We start from the raw sequence: 15,982 nt of genomic DNA, 5'->3' as shown, positions 1-15,982 counted from the left end.
GATGAGATTACTATCCCAGACAATACAATGGAATGTAGAAAAGTGATTAAAAATGAATAATATTTTTAAGAGGAAGGAGCACGAATGTTTGACACTTAAATTTTTATGCATTTTAAAATTTTAACTATAATAAAAATTGTTAGAAATTAGATACAGGAAAATTTAAAAGGGGAATAAATTAAATTAGAGCAAACTAATAGAATACTGGCAGTAGATGGAGGAAGTAAAAGAAAAGCAGGTTAATTGAAACCATAACACGAGATGGTAGATGTAAATGCACATGTATTAGGAAGCGTAATAAATGTAAATAAAGCAAACTCAGCAGTTAAAGTCCAGAGAGAACCAGACTGGACAAAACTAAACAAAAAACACCTGCACGTTATTTTCCTGAAATGCAAGAACATAGAAAATATGAAAGTGAAAAAAAAAAGATATCAGGCCAATACTTAACCCATATACAGATAGGAAGTTTTGTTAATATCAGACAAAAGAGACCTTAATATATAACCCCTGATTTCTGAGGTAAGATGGTGGAGGAGTAGTGGACTGAAATGACATCAGGTTGTGGGAGTTCAGCTAGATAGTTATCAAACCATTCTGAACACCTACAAACTCAACAGGAGATCAAAGAGAAGAGCAGCAATTATAGGAACAGAAAATCAACCACTTTCTGAAACGTAGGACATGTGGAGAAGTGAATCCAAGGCCACAGGAAGATAGACCGCTGGGGGAGGGGCTGGCTCCTGGCAAGCAGCGGAGCAGTGGAACACAAAAATCAGAACTTTTAGAAGTCTACTCCACTGAGGGACATCACTCCAGAGGCTAAGCAGGTGTGAAGCCCTCACAGGGACAGTGTGATCTCAGGACCCACGGGGTCACTGAAAGATTAGGGGTGTCTGAGTGTGACAGAGCTCCCAGGTATCGGAGCAAGGAAGCCGACTACAGAAACAGAGCCCAGGAATGAGCTCTCAGCTCACGGTTACCTTAAGCTATGGTCTAAGGCACAGTCAGACCACTGCTCTTTGAGCAGTGACCCCACAAGTGGCAGATCAAGGGAGACTCACCTTCCTTCTCTGGAGGCAGAAATCTGCTGGGTTTAGAGACTCCAAATGGAGCTCTGCATCATAGAAACACTTGGTCACAGGCTGGGTGAGCACAGAGTGCAACCAGAGACCAGGGAGATGGGAGTGATTTACCCCTTTTCTCTGAGGGCACACTGAGGAATGAGGCCCCAACTCTCTGCTCCTCTAGGCTGGAGACTGGGAGGCCACCATTTTCATTCCCAACCTCCAGAGCTCTACAGAAAGCATTCAGGGGAAAAAAAAACTCCCGAGAGCAAACCCAAGCAGATTACTTACCCTGGGCCCGGGCAAGGGCAACACAATTCTGCCTCAGGCAAAGACATTTGAGAATCACTACAACAGGCCCCTTCCCCAGAAGATCAGCAAGAACATGCAGCCAAGACCAAGCTCACTTATCAAGGAAAATAGCAGAACTCCAGAGATAGGGGAAAGCAATGTATGGAATTCATGGCTTTCTCCCCATGATCCTTTTAGTCTTGCAAAGTTAAATTAAATATTTTAAATTTTTTTTCTTATTCTAATTTTTTTAAACTTTTTCTCCTTCCTCTTAATTTTTTTAAACTAGTTTATCTTAACAATACCTTTCTAAAAAAATATTTTTAAACCTTCATTATTATAGTCATATTTTATTCTTCTATGTATTTAACCTTATTTTTTGTATACACATGGGTTTGTTTGTTTTTTTTTCTAAAAAATTTTGGGATACAATTTCTTCCAATAGATCAAACTATACCCTAAATCTACCACAGGGCTTTCTTTGTTCTAGTCTCCAGCCTGAGCACATTCTCTCCCCACTTTTTTTTCTTCTTTCTTTTTCCAACAAACTTTATCAATTCCTTTTTAGAATTTTTTGAAATTTTCATCTTTACAGTCATATTCCATCCCTTCATTGTGTTTACCCTTATTTTTGAACATATATAAGTTTTACTTTCTTTAAAATTTGGGGAGGTAGTTAATTTTTTTTTAAGATTTTATTTATTCATTTGACAGATCACAAATAGGCAGAGAGGAAGGCAGAGAGAGCGAGAGGGAAGCAGGCTCCCTGCTGAGGAGATGTGGGGCTTGATGGCAGGACCCTGAGATCATGACCCAAGCTGAAGGCAGAGGCTTTAACCCACTGAGTCACCCAGGCACCCCAGGAGGTAGTTTCTTCTAAGAGACCAAAATACATCCAAAATCAAGTGGGTGGCTTTGTTCAATTCATCATTGATATATATATGAATTCATATATATATGAATTCACCATTCATATATATATGAATGGTGAATTGAACAAGTATATATATATATATATTTCAAAATTTGAAAATTTGAAATTTGAATTTTGAAATTTGAAATTCAAAATTTCAAAATAAGTAAATATATATATTATTTTGAAATTTGAAATGTATATATATTATATTGAAATTTACTTTGAAATTTCTTTTAAAACCCTTTATTTTTAATATATATTTATATTTTATATAATATATAAATATATATAAATATATATTTATATAATATATATATTTTAATATATATTTACTTTGAAATTTGAAATATATATATATATATATATATATATATATATATATATATATTTACTTATTTTGAAATTTACTTACTTTGAAATTTCTTTTTACTCCCTTTCTTCTCCCCCCAGTTTGGGGTCTCTTCTGACTTGGTTAGCATACATTTTTCTGGGGTTGTTGCCACGCTTTTAGTATTTTATTCTCTTGTGCATATATTCTTATCTGGATAAAATGACAAGGCAGAAAAAGTCTCCACACACACACACACACACAAAAAGAAAGGAACAAGAGGCAGTACCAATGGCTAGCGACCTAATCAATGCAGACATTGGTAATATGTCAGAACTAGAGTTCAGAATGATGATTCTCAAGGTGCTAGCTGGGCTCAGAAAAAGCATGGAGGCTTTAGAGAAACCTTGTCTGGAGAAAAAATCCCTTTCTGGAGAAATAAAAGAACTAAAATCTATCCAAGCTAAAATCAAAAAAGGAAATAATGAGGTGCAATCAAGAATGGAGGCTCATACTGCTAGGATAAATGAGGCAGAAGAGAGAATTAGTGAGATAGAAGACCAAATGACCGGGAATAAAGAAACTGAGCAAAAGAGAGACAAACAACTACTGGACCATGAGGGAAGAACTCAAGAGATAAGTGATACCATAAGATGAAACAATATTAGAGTATTTGGGATTCCAGAAGAAGAAGAAACAGAGAGAGGGGAAGAAGGTATATTGGAGTGAATTATAATAGAGAATTTCCTTAATATGGCAAAGGGAACAATCATCAAAATCCAGGAGGCACAGAGAGCCCCCTAAAAATCAATAAAAATAGGTCCACACCCTGTCATCTAATAGTAAAACTTACTAGTCTAAGTGACAAAGAGAAAATCCTGAAAGCAGCTCAGAACAAGAAGTCTGTAACATACAAAGGTAGAAATATTAGATTGTCAGCAGACTTATCCATAGAGACCTGGCAGGCCAGAAAGAACTGGCATGATATATTCAGAGCACTAAATGAAAAAAATGTGCAGCCGAGAATACTATATCCAGCTAGACTGTCACTGAAAATAGAAGGAGAGATAAAAAGTCTCCAGGACAAACAAAAGTTAAAAAGAATTGGCAAACACCAAATCAGCCCTACAGGAAATATTGAAAGGGGTCCTCTAAGCAAGGAGAGCCCAAAGGACCAGAAAGGAACAGACACAATATACACTAACAGTCATCTTACAGGCAATAAAATTGCACTAAATTAATATCTTTCAATAGTTAGCCTGAATATAAATGGGCTAAATGCCCCCAATCAAAAGACACAGGGTATCAGAATGGATAAAAAACCAAAACCCATCCATATGCTGTCTGCAAGAAACTCATTTTAGACTCAAAGACACCTACAGATTTAAAGTGAGGAGGTAGAAAACAATTTACCATGGTAATGGACATCAAAAGAAAGCTGGGGAGGGGGGCACAATCCTTATATCAGATACATTAGATTTTTTTAAAATAAGAATTTGTTTTTTAATTTATTTTCAGCGTAAGAGTATTCATTGTTTTTGCACCATTAGATTTTAAGCCAAAGACTATGATAAGAGATGAGGAAGGACACCATATCATACTCAAAGGGTCTGTACAACAAGAAGATCTAACAATTTTAAATATCTATGCCCCTAACATAGGAGCAGCCAGCTATATAAAGCAATTAATAACAAAATCAAAGAAACACATCGACAATAATACAATAATAGTAGGGGACTTTAACATCCCCCTCACTGAAATGGACAGATCATCCAAGCAAAAGATCAACAAGGAAATAAAGGCTTTAAATGACACACTGGATCAGATGGACATCACAAATATATTCAGAACATTCCATCCCAAAGCAACAGAATACACATTCTTCTCAAGTGCATATGGGACATTCTCCAGAATAGATCACAACCTGGGTCACAAAGCAGGTCTCAGCCACTACCAAAAGACTGAGATCATTCCCTGCATATTTTCAGAGCACAATGCTCTGAAGCTAGAACTCAATCACAAGAGGAAAACTGGAAAGAACTCAAATACATGGAGAAAAAAGAACATCCTACTAGAGAATGAATGGGTCAACCGGGAAATTAAAGAAGAATTGAAAAAATTCATGGAAACAAATGATAATGAAAACACAACGGTTCAAAATCTGTGGGACAAAGCAAAGGCAGTCCTGAGAGGAAAGTATATAGCCATACAAGCCTTTCTCGAGAAACAACAAAGGTCTCAAATAAACAACTTAACCCTATACCTAAAGGAGCTGGAGAAAGAACAGCAAAGAAAGGCTAAACCCAGCAGGAGAAGAGAAATCATAAAGATCAGAGCAAAAATCAATGAAATTGAAACCAAAAGAGCAGCAGAACAAATCAATGAATCTAGGAGCTGGTTCTTTGAAAGAATTAATAAGATTGATAAACCCCTGGCCAGACTTATCAAAAAGAAAAGAGAAATGATCCAAATAAAATCATGAATGAAAGTGGAGAGATCACAACCAACACCAATAAAATACGAACAATTATAAGAATATACCATGAGCAACTCTATGCCAGCAAATTTGACAATCTGGAAGAAATGGATGCATTCCTAGAGATATATGAACTACCAAATCTGAAGCAGGAAGACATAGAAAACCTGAACAGACCCATAACCAGTAAGGAGATTAAAGCAGTCATTAACAATCTCTCAAGAAACAAGAGCCCAGGGTCAGATGGCTTCCCAGGAGAATTCTACCAAACATTTAAAGAAGAATTAATACCTATTTTCCTAAAACTGTTCCAAAAAATAGAAATGGAAGGAAAACTTCCAAACTCATTTTATGAGGCCAGTGTTACCTTGATCCCAAAACCAGTCAAAGACCCTACCAAAAAGGAGAAATGAAGACCAATATCCTTTATGAACACGGATGCAAAAATTCTCACGAAAATACTAGCCAATAGGATCCAACAGTTCGTTAAAAGGATTATTCACCACGACCAAGTGGGATTTATCCCTGGGCTGCAAGGTTGGTTCAATATCTGCAAATCAATAACAGTATAACACAATACATTAATAAAAGAAAGGACAAGAACCATATGATACTCTCAATAGATGCTGAAAAAACATTTGACATAGTACAGCATCCTTTCTTGATCAAAACTCTTCAAAGTGTAAGGATAAAGGGTACATACCTCAATATCATCAAAGCCATCTATGAAAAACCCACAATGAACATCAAAAACTGGGACTTTTCCCCTAAGGTCAGCAACATGGCAGAGATGTCCACTATTACCACTGATAGTCAACATAGTACTAGAAGTCCTAGTCTCAGGAATCAGACAACAAACAAAAATAAAAGGCATCTGATCAGCAAAGAAGTAGTCAAATTCTCACTCTTTGTAGATGATATAATACTGTATGTGGAAAACCCAAAATACTCTACTCCAAAACTGCTAGAATTTGTACAGGAATTCAGCAAATTGTCAGGATATAAAATCAATGCACAGAAATCAGTTGCATTCTATATACCAACAGCAAGACAGAAAAAAGAGAAATTAAAGAGTGGATCCCATTTATGATTGCACCCAAAACCATAAGATACCTAGGAATAAACCTAACCAAAGAGACAAAGAATCTACTCAGAAAACTGTAAAATACTCATGAAAGAAATTGAAGAAGACACAAAGAAATGAGAAAACATTCCATGCTCGTGGTTTGGAAGAACAAATATTGTGAAAATGTTTATGCTATCTAAAGCAATCTACACGGTTAATGTAACCCCTATCAAAATCCCATTCTTTTTTTTTTTTTTCAAAGAAATGGAACAAATAAGCCTATAATTTATATGGAACTAGAAAAGACCCCAAATACCTAGAGGAATGTTGCAAAAGAAAGCCAAAGTTGGTGGCATCACAATTCCAGACTTCAAGCTCTATTACAAAGCTGTCATCATCAAGACAGTATGGTACTGACACAAAAACAGACACATAGATCAATGGAACAGAATAGAGAGCCCAGAAATGAACCCTCAACTCTATGGTCAACTAATATTCAACAAAACAGGAAAGAATGTCCAATGGAAAAAAGTCTCTTCAACAAATGGTGTTGGGAAAATTGGACAGCCACATGCAGAAATATGAAACTGGACCATTTCCTTATACCACACACAAAAATGGACTCCAAGTTGATGAAAGAACTCAATGTGAGATAGGAATCCATCAAAATCCTTGAGGAGAACACAGGTAGCAACCTCTTTGATCTCAGTCGCAGCAACGTCTTCCTAGAAACATTGCCAAAGGCAAGGAAAGCAAGGGGAAAAAAGAACTGCTGGGATTTCATCAATATCAAAAGCTTTTGCACACAAAGGAAACAGTCAACAAAACCAAAAGACAGCTGACAGAATGGGAGAAGATATTTGCAAACAACATATCAGATAAAGAGCTGGTATCCAAAAGCTATAAAGAACTTAACAATCTCAACACCCAAAGAACACCTAATCCAATCAAGAAATGTACAGAGGACATAAACAGACATTTCTGCAAAGAAGACATCCAGATGGCCAACAGACATTTGAAAAAATGCTCAACATCACTTGGCTTCGGGAAATACAAATCAAAACCTCAATGAGATACCACCTCACACCAGTCAGAATGGCTAAAATTACCAAGTCAGGAAACGACAGATGTTGGGAAGGATGCAGAGAAAGGGGAACCCTCCTACACTGTTGCTGGGAATGCAAGCTGGTGCATTCACTCTGGAATACAGCAAGGAGGTTCCTCAAAAAGTTGAAAATAGAACTACCCTACAACCCAGCAATTGCACTACTGAGTATTTACTCTAAAGATACAAATGTAGTGATCCGAAGGGGCATGTGCAACGAAATGTTTCAAATGTTTATAGCAGCAATGTCCACAATAGCCAAACTATGGAAAGAACCTAGATGTCCATCAACAGATGAATGGATGAAAAAGAGGTGATATACACACAAACAGAGACACAAAGACACACACACACACGCACTGGAATACTATGCAGCCATCAAAATAAGTGAAATCTTGCTACTTATAGCAATGTGGATGGAACTAGAGGGTATTATGCTAAGCGAGATAAGTCAATCAGAGAAAGACAATTATGTGATATCCATGATATGATTAATTTGAGAGGCAGAGTGGGGGGTTTGTGGGGTAGGGAAGGAAAAAATGAAACAAGATGGGATTGGGAAGGAGACAAACCATAAGAGACTCTTAATCTCACAAAACAAACTGAGGATTGCTGGGGAGAGGGCGGTATGGAGAGGTGGTTGGGTTATGGAAATTGGGGAGGGTATGTGATATTGTGAGTGCTGTGAAGTGTGTAAGCCTGATGATTCATAGACCTGTACTCCTGAGGCAAATAATACATTATATGTTAATAAAATAATCAATACAAAAAATATATATATACAACCCCTACCGTGGATAAAGCATATGCTTAGTTATACATTCTGAGTTTGTACATACTAACATATTAAACATAATCACAAAACATTTAAAGGAAGATTTGACAGAATGGCAAGGAGAAATTAACAAATCCATAATGATTATGAGAAATTTATTATATATTTCCCATAATTTTTAAACTAAATGACATATCAGTGAAGATATCAAAGATTAGAATGCAATTATTTTTGTATCTGTTGGCTGCCATAACTATCATCTAGACACCTACTTCCAACAACTCATACACATTCTTTTCTTTTATACATGAAACATTCAGAAAATCGGTATCTTGGGAAAAAAGATTCTATGTTTTCAAAATTGGTATTATACAGACTATATATTCTCATGATAATGTAATAATGATGTAAGCCAATTACAAAAAGGTAAACTTCAAAACTCATACCTGAGAAATTATAAACCTAAGTCTAAAATATCATGGTTCAATGAATGAAGTGTAATGGACATTTTAAATATTCAAAATTGAATAATTCATAAAATACAGCCTCTGTTAGCTTCCTGTTGCTGCTACAACAAATTGCTGAAAGCTTAGGGGCTTGAAACAACATGGATTACTATCTTACCGTTCTGAAGGTGAGAAGTTTGAATGGATCTTGGCTAAAGTCAAGGTGCAGCAGGGCTGCAGTCCATCCTGGAAGCTCTAAGCAAGAATCTCTCTCCTTGCCTTTTCTGGTTTCTGGAAGCCACCTGCATTCCTTCATTCATGACCCCCTTCACCTTCAAAGAGTCTTGAGTCTTCTTCACGTTACATTACAGGATTCTGATTTCTGACTTCTATTTTACTTATAAAGATTGTCATTACAGTGAGTCTACCTAGTTAATCCAGGATAATCTTCCCAATTGAAAATCAGCTGATTAGAAGACTTAATTCAATCTGCAACCTAAGTTGTCCCTTGCTATGTAACATAATTTATTGATAGGTCATTAGCATGTGGACATCTTTGATGAGGTTGGGTTTTTGCTTATTCCACAGCTGAAGTATTATTTTGAGGGAAAAATAAAGGCAAATACTATAAAAAAGAAAGTCCAAATTTTAAAAAGTTAAGATTTATTCACTTATTTTAGAGAGAGAGAGAGAGAGAGAGCACAGGGGAGAGGGGCAGAGAGAAAGGTAGACAAGCAGACTCCCTTCCGTATGGGAAGCCCTATGCAAGGCTTGATCCCAGGACCTGGAGATCATGACCCAGCCAAAAACAAGGGTCAGATGCCCAACCGACTGATCCACCCACATGCCCTGAAAGGCCAAATTTTTGAGGTACATAGCAATTTTTAAGAAGAGAAAAAGAAAATCTGAATAAACTAAATAAAAGATGAAGGAAATATTTATGATAAGAAAACAATTAATGAAACAGGACACAAAGCTGCCTCTTGAAATAAATAATAAAAAGTAAAACAAAGTCTTTTGCAAATTCAGTCTAGAAAAATGGACTAATCAAACATTAAAGACAACAAACAAAATGAACAACAACAAACAACAACAAAAAAGAGTTTACAGATCAATTTCTTATATTAATATAGATGCAAAAGTATGTACAAAGCTAAATCAAGTGGTGTAGAAAGTCATAGACTTTATTAAAAACTTTTGTGTCTTACAGGAAAGCAGACAATATAAAATTAAAATCTTTAATTTTAATTTTAATCCACTAATAAGAATAAAAGTGTAACATAAACTGGGTGACTTAAAACAACAGAAATTTATTGTCCTATTGTTCTGGAAGCTAGAAGTCTAAAATCAAGGTGATGGCATGGCCATGCTTCTTCTGAAACCAATAGGGGAATCCTTCCTTGCTCTTCCTAAACTTCTGGTGGTTTGTCAGCAATCTTTGATATTCATTGTAGATGCATGCCTCCTATCCTTCCGTCTTCACATGGCCTTTCCCTTGTGTGTCTTCATATCATCTTCCCTCTGTGAATGGTGAATATAGTTAACAATGTTGTATTGTATATTTATAATATTTGACTTAAAATCACCATAAAACCATGTAATAACAAACCATATCATTACACAATTCTGCCTCCTAGATTTTAAAGCAGCTGCTCAATGAAATCAGTGCCTTATGTACCTAATTTCATCATGCACTAAAGAAGCCACTCATGTGTTCCATGTTGTCTATGTTTACAAAATCCATACTAACACCACATTTTACAAAGAAACATTTAGAGCTATGGGTTTCTTGTGGAAATCTTTCTCTTTGTATTTCCTTGAATAGCAATAAGAAAATCAACTCTTGTCCTTTCCCTAGGAACTTAAGAGGGAGTATACTTGCAGGTGAAATACATTATCTTTCTTCTGTTGAAATGAAACTACAATCTATGTGCTCAGTGGAATATGCAAACAGCAGATTGAACTTGGTTGCAGAGAATTTTCTGTTCCTGATAACATCTGTTGTACTTGACAGATGCTCCAGTGCCAACTTCACACCAAGTAAAGTGAGACTACAAGAAAGTAGAAATGCCCAGTGTTTAAGCTTCTTTTCTGAGCAAAAACACCATTAACCCAGACTCTAGGCTCTGAACTGCATAAACTCTATATAATGTTTGCACCTTGTGAATGCTAAGCATATGTGATTTCAATGATTAAAATATCACATTCCTCAATCTTTGCTTCCTGACAGGCAGAAGGTCTGGTTTCCTTAATCTTCCATTTGAGTTCATAACGTTTCAAAACGTTTGTCTTTTTTCCCTATGACTATCAAAGAAATAGAATATTTGAAAAATGTGAAATGTTTCTTCCCAATCATAAGAACAACATCATAATGATATTAAATGGATATGCAAGGAAAATGAACAGTAAGATGATTCAAAAGGACATGCAAATAATAAACACATGTTAGACATTATTGGAATTTGCTCGTATTCAAATGAATGCAACTTAAAACAAAAAAGAGATATACTATATAAGACATATACTTTCAAAATATGATTCTAAAAGCTAGTCTAGTGAATAGTACATTGATTCCAGAGTACATTGATTCCATCAACAGTAAAGTAGCACATTTATATGCTAATTTTGGAAAATAGTTTGGCATATCAAATGTCATTAAAAAGTTTTTTTTTTTTAAACTCACTTTAGGAAACTGCTGGTTAACTTTGTGCTGAAAAACAAACACCAGCTAAACACTATTTTGTGTTTGTTCCTCCACAGAATTTGACTGTAGAGAAGAAGCTGGAGAAACCAAAGGGAAATACAGATCCCAGAAATAAAAAAACTGAGCAATCAGTTCAGAACATTGAGCATGTTTTGAATTGTTTGTATGTAGAAAATGAGTGTAAATAAGCATACGGTAAGATATTTCATATCATATGTTGTCATGGAAATGCAAATTTAAACAATGAGATACCACTAGAAAACTATTGGAATGGCTAGAATCCAGAATATTAACAGCAACATATGCTGGTGAAAATGTGGAGCAACAGAAACTCTCATTCATTGCTGGTGGGAAAGCAAAATGGTACAACCACTTTAGTTTGGCAATTCTTAGAAAATTAAACATACTCTTATGACTCAGTAGTCTCATTCTCTGGTATTGACCCAAAGGAGTTGTCCACACAGACACCTGCACATAGGTGTTTATGGCAGCTTTATTCAAATTGCCAAAACTTGGAAGCAATCAAGATGTCCTTCAGTGGGTGAATGGAGGTGCATGCGGACAATGGAATATTGTTCAGTAATAAAGGGCAATGAGTTATCAAGGCATGAAAAGAAATGGAGGAAACTAAAATGCATATTACTAAGTCAAAGAAACCAATCTGGAAAGACTACTTACTGTATGATTTCAACTGTATGACATAGAGCATGAAAATACTCTGTATGGTACTATAATGGTGGAAACATGTCATTATACATTTTCCAAACTCATAGAATATTCAACACCAAGAGTGAATCCTAAGATAAACTATGGACTTTGGATGATTATGATGTCAATGTAGGTTCATCAGCTATAACAAATGTATCACTTTGGTGGGAGATACTGATAATGGGGGAGGCTCTGTATGTATGGAAAGAGGATATATGAAAAATCTCTATACCTTCCTATCAATTTTGCAGTGAACCTAAAACTGCTCAAAAAATTTAAAGTCTAAATTTAGAAAAATAAATTTTACAAATATAAATAAATAAGACACAAAAGGCAACAGCAATAAAACTCCAAAACATAAGGATAACTAAAATATCTCCTGTGTTTGTAAACTAGAAAATGTCTTCATAAATAACCCATGTATTAAAAAATATTCACAATGGAAAAATGTTTTAAAAATACTTAAAAGTGACTCATAATAGAAAACAACACAAGTCAGTGTTTGTGTTTGCATCACAACTACAACAGTAAAAACTCATTATGAAATCCCAATCAAGATTTTATTTGAATATTATGAGAAACGATTAATTTTCTCTAAATTAATATTAAGCACATAGCAAAAGGAAATACATTAAAGCATTGAGGATGGTAGTCTACAAGAATTGGAAGAGAGAAAATACAAAGAAAAATATATACTTCTGCAATTCAACTAATTTAAGTAGATAACTTATAAGAAAAATATACATGATTTTTGTAATTATACAATTCAGAAGAAAATATATGTATACAGATGGGTTTATTACAGTATAATCTGTAGTGAAGATATAATATTACCCTTTTCAATGCCCAACAACAGAGAAATAGCACAGAAGATTAACAGTGTAATATTAGGTAGGCTTTAAAATAATAGGGAAGATTATGTAGATTCATCTGATAAGAATTTTTAAAGGAACAGTTGTTTTCATTAAAAATAAGTTTGTTTTGGGGCTCCTGGGTGGCTCAGTGGGTTAAGCCTCTGCCTTTGGCCCAGGTCATGATCTCAGGGTCCTGGGATCGAGCCCCGCATCGGGCTCTCTGCTCAGCAGGGAGCCTGCTTCCCCCTGTCTCTCAGCCTGCCTCTCTGCCTACTTGTGGTCTCTCTCTCTGTCCAATAAAAGTAAATAAAATCTTAAAAAAAAACCAAAAGTTTGTTTCATTATATAGGGGCATGGGTGACTCAGTCAGTTAAGCATCTGACTCTTGGTTTCAGCTTAGGTCATGGGATAGAGCCACTATTGGGCTCTGTGCTCAGTGTGAAGTCTACTTCAGATTCTTTCTCCCTCCCCCTCTGCCCCATCCCTTTCTCTCTCTCAAATAAATAAATAAATAAATTTGTTTCATAAAATACACAATGTAATTTTTGATGTTAAAGATCCCAATTATATATAAACCAGATGATATACACATGAATAAAAATAAAATAAATCAGAGATAATATAAAGCATTATGTTGAAGTGAGTTTAAGATAATAATATAACATATACTTTTAGTTTCTTTAAAATACTGTATAATAGTGTCTCAAAAAGAAATATAGTTTGAAATCTTGGAAGTTTTCTATAAGAAATTTATGAAAGAAAACATGAGTTTCACAGTTTTATATGGAATATTATTCAGTTATCAACCACTCATACTAATGGTGGAATGCCAAAATATGGTCACTGTACATGTAAAAACTTCATTTCATCCTCATTTTACCTTGTACCCATATATTGACATCAGTCTCATGACTTCTGTTTACCCTGACCATATCTATTGAATTCAATTCAATAGGAAGTTATGGAGAACTTAGTGAAGAGGGGTTGGATTAATTAGACTGGATTGCTTTCCTGATGAAACATCCAATCTACCATGTACTGAACACTTAGCATGTATCAGATTCTATACAAATATTATACATGGTATGTTCTAATTATATTATCTAAAACCAAGCACAGAAGAGCATGGCATGCACAGTGATAAGGCATGTGAAGCTGTGCAAGCCTTTTGTACAATGAGCATAGCCGTTATGTGTTGCATAAACAAAGAATTTGAGTAATGTACTGGCTAGTACTATACCACTGCATTATTGCTGTGGCCCTCAACTGGTGTGCCTAGGACACTGGTAAACCAAGAACCCTCAGAGATTTGTTTGTATATTATCATTAAAGTATACAGTTTATTTTGCTGCAACTGATCTTACCTATTATCATGGCAACCAATCAGATGGAATGTTGTTCTGGGAAGGTTATGCGACCTGGTGTAAGTATATTATGGACTTACCAGAAAGTGTGGGAGAGAACTTTTCTTCTTGAAGGAATGAAACGGCATTTGGGCAGTGAATATTTCTAGAAAAACAGCAAAAACAGGTTTAACGAGCAATGAAGAAAAATTATTTTCTAGACAATGAGACATTCCTTTGTTGTAATAATGACAGTAAGGTAACTATTGCTGATTTGCTTAGGTGGTTTTTTTTTTCCCTCTCCTGGAAAAAAAACACCTAACGGGGCACCTGGGTAGCTCAGTGTGTTAAAGCCTCTGCCTTCGGCTCAGGTCATGATCCCAGGGTCCTGGGATCAAGCCCTGCATTGGGCTCTCTGCATAGCAGGCAGGGAGCCTGCTTCCCCTTCTCTCTCTGCCTGCCTCTCTGCCTATTTGTGATCTCTCTCTGTCAAATAAACAAAATCTTAAAAAAACAAAAACAAAAGAAAACACCTAAGCAGATCAGCAATAGTTATTTGGTCCTGCTGAGAGTTCCATCCAAATAGTAATTCTGAAAGAGAGTTGTTAGCCTAAGAAGGACAACCACTGGATTTATGAATTCCCTAAATTCATTTTCTTATCATATCAAGCTCCTTGCTAGCCAAAAAAGAAAAAAAAACTAAAATAAAATCCAACAAAAACGACACCAATAAAATAATTTTTTCAACCTGCAAAATCTAACTTTTGTAATTTACTAAGCTCTTTTCCCAATTTCTCAATTCCTAGGAAAGTCATCTGTTGCCTTGCCTCTCAAGACTTCACAGCAGCTTTTTTTTGTACCTAGAAATGTCCCATTACACACACACACACACACACACACACACACACACACAAACACACACACACATACATACACTGAGCTAGACTGATAATATAGGCATTTCAAGAAGTTCTAGTTGGTAACAGCACCATTTGGAACATTTGCAAACCCAGAGTCAGCTCCAGAATTGGCATGAAATCAGAGCTTGATGTGAGCAGCTGGATGGGAAAGTTTGGGTAGGTGAATTGCTTTGTAGTTGGTTTGAGTGGCAAACACACTAACCTTGTGGTCTATTTCAGGTGGCTAATGGGGTGTCTGATGGAGTTTGCCCAAGTAACCCACTGTCCTTTCTCTTAGTTAAAATCTCTTCTCCTGTTGTAGCAGCTGGATGTCAGATGGCCCTTTCAAGATCCGAGCTTCTAGAAAACATTGTGATTTCAGAAGCGTTAATATAATAAGTAATTAAAGGTAGCTGTTGCTTTAAAATACATCTCTTAGATGGTATTTTAATGTTTTTATAGAAGTAGATTTTGGAAAAGATACTGAAACCTGGCGAACGGTACATCCTTCAGAAATAAGAAAAACAAGGAAGCCTTATCTCTGTCAGAGAGAAGACTACAGCCTCAAGTCCCCAAAACTATATGGAAACGTTATAATCAAAGCCACAAGGCAACATGGTGCACAGAAATATGCTGAGAAATATAGATCACACTATTGCCAAGAAGCCCTTAGGGCATCCAGAGCAGAGGCTCTGGTGATAATTTATCACCAGTATGAAATCATTAAATAATGAATATCACACCTTTTAAATTACATTGCATTATAATTGCTATTCTAAAAGTGAGTCATAAGCTGTGATTTGACCTTGAGAAACAACTGAACATTTTTGGAGAGTTTCCACATCTGTTGTACAAAGTGATTGGATTGTATTCAGAGTCAAAACAGTGTTATTGAGAATCTAGAATATGCAGGTGTTTTTAACATGTTTTAAAATATCTATTTTAATAATGTTTATTAAATAGTTATTAAATATGCTCCTATGGAAGAATGACCACATTTCAGC

At 35.6% G+C, this 15,982-nt stretch overlaps 1 long non-coding RNA gene across 1 annotated transcript; it reads right to left on the bottom strand.

Annotated features, from left to right (window-relative positions):
• Nucleotides 1-9,826: 9,826 nt before the first annotated feature.
• LOC116868994 lies at nt 9,827-15,323 on the bottom strand. Its single transcript, XR_004382934.1, has 3 exons — nt 15,202-15,323; nt 14,181-14,245; nt 9,827-9,991 (listed from the first exon to the last, which is right to left on the bottom strand). It is a non-coding gene; the product is annotated as an uncharacterized LOC116868994 (long non-coding RNA).
• Nucleotides 15,324-15,982: the final 659 nt, after the last annotated feature.

The sequence above is a fragment of the Lontra canadensis genome, unplaced genomic scaffold (assembly GCF_010015895.1).
Source record: "Lontra canadensis isolate GAN:19392208 unplaced genomic scaffold, GSC_riverotter_1.0 scaffold17, whole genome shotgun sequence".
Taxonomy (NCBI): domain Eukaryota; kingdom Metazoa; phylum Chordata; class Mammalia; order Carnivora; family Mustelidae; genus Lontra; species Lontra canadensis.
This window is presented reverse-complemented; position numbering and strand designations above follow the sequence as displayed.